At 41.2% G+C, this 5,544-nt stretch overlaps 1 pseudogene across 1 annotated transcript; it reads left to right on the top strand.

Moving 5' to 3' along the window:
- Nucleotides 1-964: 964 nt before the first annotated feature.
- LOC116562957 lies at nucleotides 965-1,527 on the top strand (annotated as a pseudogene). Its single transcript, XR_004274147.1, has one exon. The product of XR_004274147.1 is annotated as a 40S ribosomal protein S18 pseudogene (transcript).
- The last annotated feature ends 4,017 nt before the right edge of the window (nucleotides 1,528-5,544 follow it).

Here is a 5,544-nt window from a genome sequence, read left to right as displayed (position 1 = left end):
ATGGGGCTCTGTTCTGCCCCAGCAGTCTTCTTCCGGCAAACCTAAGCAAACATAGTGTTCTCCTAGAGGACTTCTGATAACTTCAACTCTCTCCATCTCCCACACTACAGACAATTCAGCCTACTTGGGAAACAGATATTTTATCATGAATTAGCCAAATCATCCTTTCCTATTGATAGGAGATATAAAAATAATAGAAATGATTAACTTTACAAATATTTGAGATGCAACATCTCCAAATCATCAAAGAAAAAAAAAAAAAAAAAAAGAAGGGTTAACATGCAAAGCCTATCAAAATGGATTTTAAGCCAATGCTTCTCAAAGTTCAACGTGCACCCAAATCCCCTGGGGATTTTCCTGAATGCAGGCTCTGATTCAATAAGACTGTAGTGAGGCCTGAGGTTCTGTAGCTTTCACAAGCTCCCAGGTGCCACTGGCCCACAGACCAATTTAGAATAGCAAAGTTATAGACCAAGAGATTTGAAAGTTGACTGATATTGGAATTACCTGGGGAACTTAAAAGATGTTGCTGTCTGGACCTACCCCAAGATTCTCATGTAATTGAGAATGGCTGGGCATTGCTATTTTACAAAATTTTCAGGTGTTTTGAGTATATAGCTAAAGTTAAGAACCACTGCTCTAGAACAGAGCATCAAGCTCACATATTAATATCTGATCTTTTCCTATTTGCAGTACTTGAGCCTGCACAGAGGTGGACAGGAGGAAAGCACAATCCCTTCTTAAGGGGGAGACCAACTGCCACATCCCAAGCAGCCCTCAGAGGCTCGGGGAGAACTGGGTAGAAGCCCAGCTTTAGGATTGCTGTGCTGATAGTAAATGACTTTGCTATCTAAAGCTAAATTACAAGAATATGCTAATCATTTTAATTAATAAAATGGCAAATTGAGCTAAAATAAAAAGACTAAAAGGATAAAGTTCTGAATATCTTCCCTAAGCTAAAAAAAAAATTTAGAAGGGCTTTCACAGGAGGCTTACACACCGCCGCTTGTGCTGCCGCCATGTCTCTAGTGATCCCTGAAAAGTTCCAGCATATCTTGCGAGTACTCAACACCAACATCGATGGGCGGCGGAAAATAGCCTTTGCCATCACTGCCATTAAGGGTGTGGGTCGAAGATACGCTCATGTGGTGTTGAGGAAAGCAGACATTGACCTCACCAAGAGGGCAGGACAACTCACTGAGGATGAGGTGGAACGTGTGATCACCATTATGCAGAATCCACGCCAATATAAGACCCCAGACTGGTTCTTGAACAGACAGAAGGATGTAAAGGATGGAAAGCATAGCCAGGTCCTAGCCAGTGGTCTGGACAACAAGCTCCGTGAAGATCTGGAGCGACTGAAGAAGATTCGGGCCCATAGAGGGCTTCGCCACTTCTGGGGCCTTCGTGTCCGCGGCCAGCACGCAAAGACCACTGGCCGCCGTGGCCGCACCGTGGGTGTATCCAAGAAGAAATAAGTCTGTAGGCCTTGTCTGTTAATAAATAGTTTATATACCAAAAAAAAAATTTAGAAGTATATAGTGATAAAATGGTAAAATAAAATGATATAACATGATATAATTAAAAAGCAAATAGGACAGATCATATTTGATACAATAAGATGAATGTTTATGATTAGAAATTAAGCTACTGTATACTCTTAGATTGAATACATGAAATAGCCTGTATTTGATTTCGTGTGACTCAGAAATGGCAATTTCATGTGTCTGCAAAATAACAAAATGATGAAAAACTAGAAGATTTAATGATAAAGCAAAATAAGGTTAAATGCTAAGAATCAGCTTCAGGGAGAAGTCCCTTGGGCAGCCCTCTGTGCATTGAAAACCGTGTCCTGGCCTGAGCACCTACGAGTGCAAGACCCCCTAACTGGGTCTTGCTGAGGCTTGGGATTTGGGGGTAACACAATCCCCAGGGCAGAAAGCTCTAGGTACTGGCCATCTGGTACTTGACTGTGTATTTTGAGATCCTTGCCAAGATCTTTAACTGCTCTTAGAGAGCATCCCCAGGTGGCTTTTCTTCCTACCAGGTAGCAAGTTCTTTAGCTCAACTCATTGGCAAACAGCCTACAGACTGCCAAGATTCTTGTTAGAGACTAGAAGAAGGGTACTGCTGGCAGGCTGGTCAGATTTGCAGATTAAATTCCATTTATTAAACACTTATTAAATTTCTCCTCTGTGCCAGGCCCTGTGGTAGGTGCCGAAATATGACAGTCAACTGGAGATCAGAGAGTGCTGCGTTTAAGATCTGGTAGGGTTAGGGCTCTGGAATGGAGGGCCCTAACCCTACCAGACCCATAGCATATGGATCTATTAGAGATCTGGGGATCAAACCCTGGGGCACTGGGAGAAACTGGGCCGCAATGCAATCCCAATAAAGGCCTCAGCTGACTCTACATGGAGCTCTGGTGCTGGGATGGCTCTTCTGAGTTTTTCACACTGCAGGGAGTGTTCTGAGCTTTTCTATTCCCCCAATGAGAAGTCATTGAAACAATGCATAAAACAAAATACTTAGATTACAATTATAGTTGTAAAAATATTAGAAAACCAAATTTGTGATGTAGTGCTCTGTGTTTCTTTAATGATGCACTAAAGAATCAGATCTAGTAGTGTATCTAATAAGGATTGCATTTTCAAAGTTGTGCTGAAGACAAATGACATCTACAAAAGATATCTATGAGTGTCATGAAATATGAAAAAAATGTGTGATTTCTATAGGTAACACAGCCACAGGTATTGCTAACACCACTGAGGTTTATTAACTGAAGGAAGTGCTAAGTGTTGGTTCCCGTTAGTTAACTGAATATTAGTTTAGTTAAATGTTAGTTAACTTTTTCTGACCAGGTTCAAAGATTCCCTACATTCTTTTTTTTTCCTTTTTTTTAAGATGGAGTCTCATACTGTTGCCCGGCTGGAGTGCAATGGCACAATCTTGGCTCACTGCAACCTCTGCCTCCTGAGTAGCTGGCTGGGATTAAAGGCTCCCGCCACCATGCCTGGCTAGTTTTGTATTTTTAGCAGAGATGGGGTTTCACTATGTTGGCCAGGCTGGTCTCAAATGCCTGATAGCGCAATCTATCCGCCTCAGCCTCCCAAAGTGCTGGGATTACAGGTGTGAGCTACCACGCCCAGCCTCCCTAAATTCTATTTATATTCAGCCTGAGGGTACCAGCATAAAGTTCCCTGGAGTGACTACAGTAGGGAGTTGGCAGCCAGCAAGGCTGAGGACCACTGGTTGGGTCAGATGTCAAAGGGCTCATGCTGTGGGTGGGGGTAGGAGGTCTTTAACATTCCCCAACCCTCCATAACTTTATACTTCTTCCTCTGGCATTCAAGGAACTTTCATTTTAATCTGACATGAAACCATCATCTCAACCAAAAAGAAAGTTTTTTTTTTTTTTTTTTTTTTTAAATACTTTAAATTCTGGGATACATGTGCAGAACATGCAGGTTTGTTACACAGACATACATGCGCCATGCTGGTTTGCTGTGCCCATCAACCTGCCATCTACATTAGGTATTTCTCCTATTGCTATACCTCCCCTTGCCCCTCCCCAAACCCCCTACAGGCCCCAGTGTGTGATGTTCTCCTCCCTGTGTTCATGTGTTCTCACTGTTCGATCCCCACTTATGAGTGAGGACATGCAGTGTTTGGTTTTTTGTTTCTGTGTTAGTTTGCTGAGAATGATGGTTTTCAGCTTCATCCATAGCAACGTTTTGGAACCAACTCAGTTGCCCATCAGTGATAGGCTGGATAAAGAAAATATGGCACACATACACCATGAAATACTATGCTGCCATTAAAAGGATGAGTTCATGTCCTTTTGCAGGAAGAAGGTTTTAAATAAAATGCCTTGAGTTGTTTTTCCTGCTATTTGCTGCTTTTACCAAGGGGGAGAATTAAAAGCTTTGGGCAAGGATGAAGTTAGAACTGAGGTCTGGAACATGCTACCATGTAGGGAGAGGATGTGACCCTAAGGTACATCTTCACCACCTTTACCCTGAAGGTATTATTCATTCAAAAACAGAGGAGTATATTCCAGACTTAAGGACTATTAAGTTTTGGGGACTTCATACCCCACTTCTTTTTCTTATGAAGTTCACAATGTATAATAGAGTTGTACCGATAACAGAAAATGACCTGATTTTATATTTGATATTTTTCAAATCTTGTGTGATAAAGTGAATCAGTGGTCTCAACTCTCCCCTTTTTGTTTTACACATTCATTCCCTTGCCATGGCTTCATGTTGGGTAGAGTGTACTCCCTAATCCTTTGACTTTGAGCACCTTCTTTGGCCAATGAAATGTTAGCAGATAGGACATTTTGACCTTCTTCGGCCAATGAGATGTTAGCAGATAGGACATTTTGACCTTCTTCGGCCAATGAGATGTTAGCAGATAGGACATAAACAGAGGCTTGAAATACGCTTGTGCGTTGAACTTATCTTCTTGTGCTCTTGCTTTTTGCCATGAGAATATCCCCTGGGTAACTGCTGGACAAGGAAGATATGGAGACAAATAGAGCAGATCTGGGTCTGGCCTATACCTTGGATCCAAGTCCAGCTGAGCCTGGCTTAAATTAGACAAACCAGCCAACTTGCAGATGCGTGAACCTGGGAATCAATGCTTCTTATTCTATGCCACTGAATTTGGGAGACGGTTTTTATTGCAGCATGATTGTAGATAGAGCTGACTAATATACAAGAAGCATCATATTTTCAAGGCTTTATGGTTTGTAATAAACTTGTCTTCATTTCTCCATTGCTTAAAATTCTTCAGAAGAGGTTTGCTTTAAAAAAGAGATGGCTAATAGTTTAAGTTCAGTATTTATTTTTTCTAGATTCTGGCTGTTGGGATATCCTACTTGGGATATTACTGTTCATTGGACACACACAAACTGATGCAACTCAGGAGTAAGTGGTGGGATGTTGGTGAGGTTAAGTAGAGAAAGCTGTATTAGATTTAAATCATAAATTCAGAAAATTATATATATATTTCCTACTGTATGCAAGGTACTTTTCTAGGTACTAGAGACATGGCAATACAAATCTCTGCCTTCATAGAGCTTTTCTTCTAGTAGTCGTTCACTAGATACAGGGATTATCTCATTCTGTAGCAGAAGAGGGTTCTCAGCATCCAGCCACGGATTATGAGAGCAAAAGCGACACAAAGAATCAGGAAAGGTCACACTCACTGAGCCTTTACTCTCTGGAAAGAACTATTTACTGTGAAGAGAAAATATAAGGAATGAATGACAGCCTGGGAAATAAGTAGCAATGAGTTTCATTCAAAATGGGGAAAGAATTCCATCTACCAAGTGGGAAACCTAAAACTATAAAAATAAAGGCAAATCAGGGAGAGGAAGTGGCTTTTTTTTTCTTGACAGGAGTTTATCTAAGGGCCTAGAAAAGAAAGAGAAATACACTTCAAATTTTAATGAATAATTACAGCCTCTTCCTCTGGGTAGGACTGATTTTCTAAGTAAGTCAGAGATTCTCCTCTACTGCCAACTATACATGCATCCTC

The sequence above is a fragment of the Sapajus apella genome, unplaced genomic scaffold (genome assembly GCF_009761245.1).
Source record: "Sapajus apella isolate SASKATOON/1434 unplaced genomic scaffold, GSC_monkey_1.0 scaffold33, whole genome shotgun sequence".
Lineage (NCBI taxonomy): Eukaryota > Metazoa > Chordata > Mammalia > Primates > Cebidae > Sapajus > Sapajus apella.
Note: the sequence above shows the minus strand (reverse complement) of the source record. Positions and strands in the feature narration are given on the sequence as shown.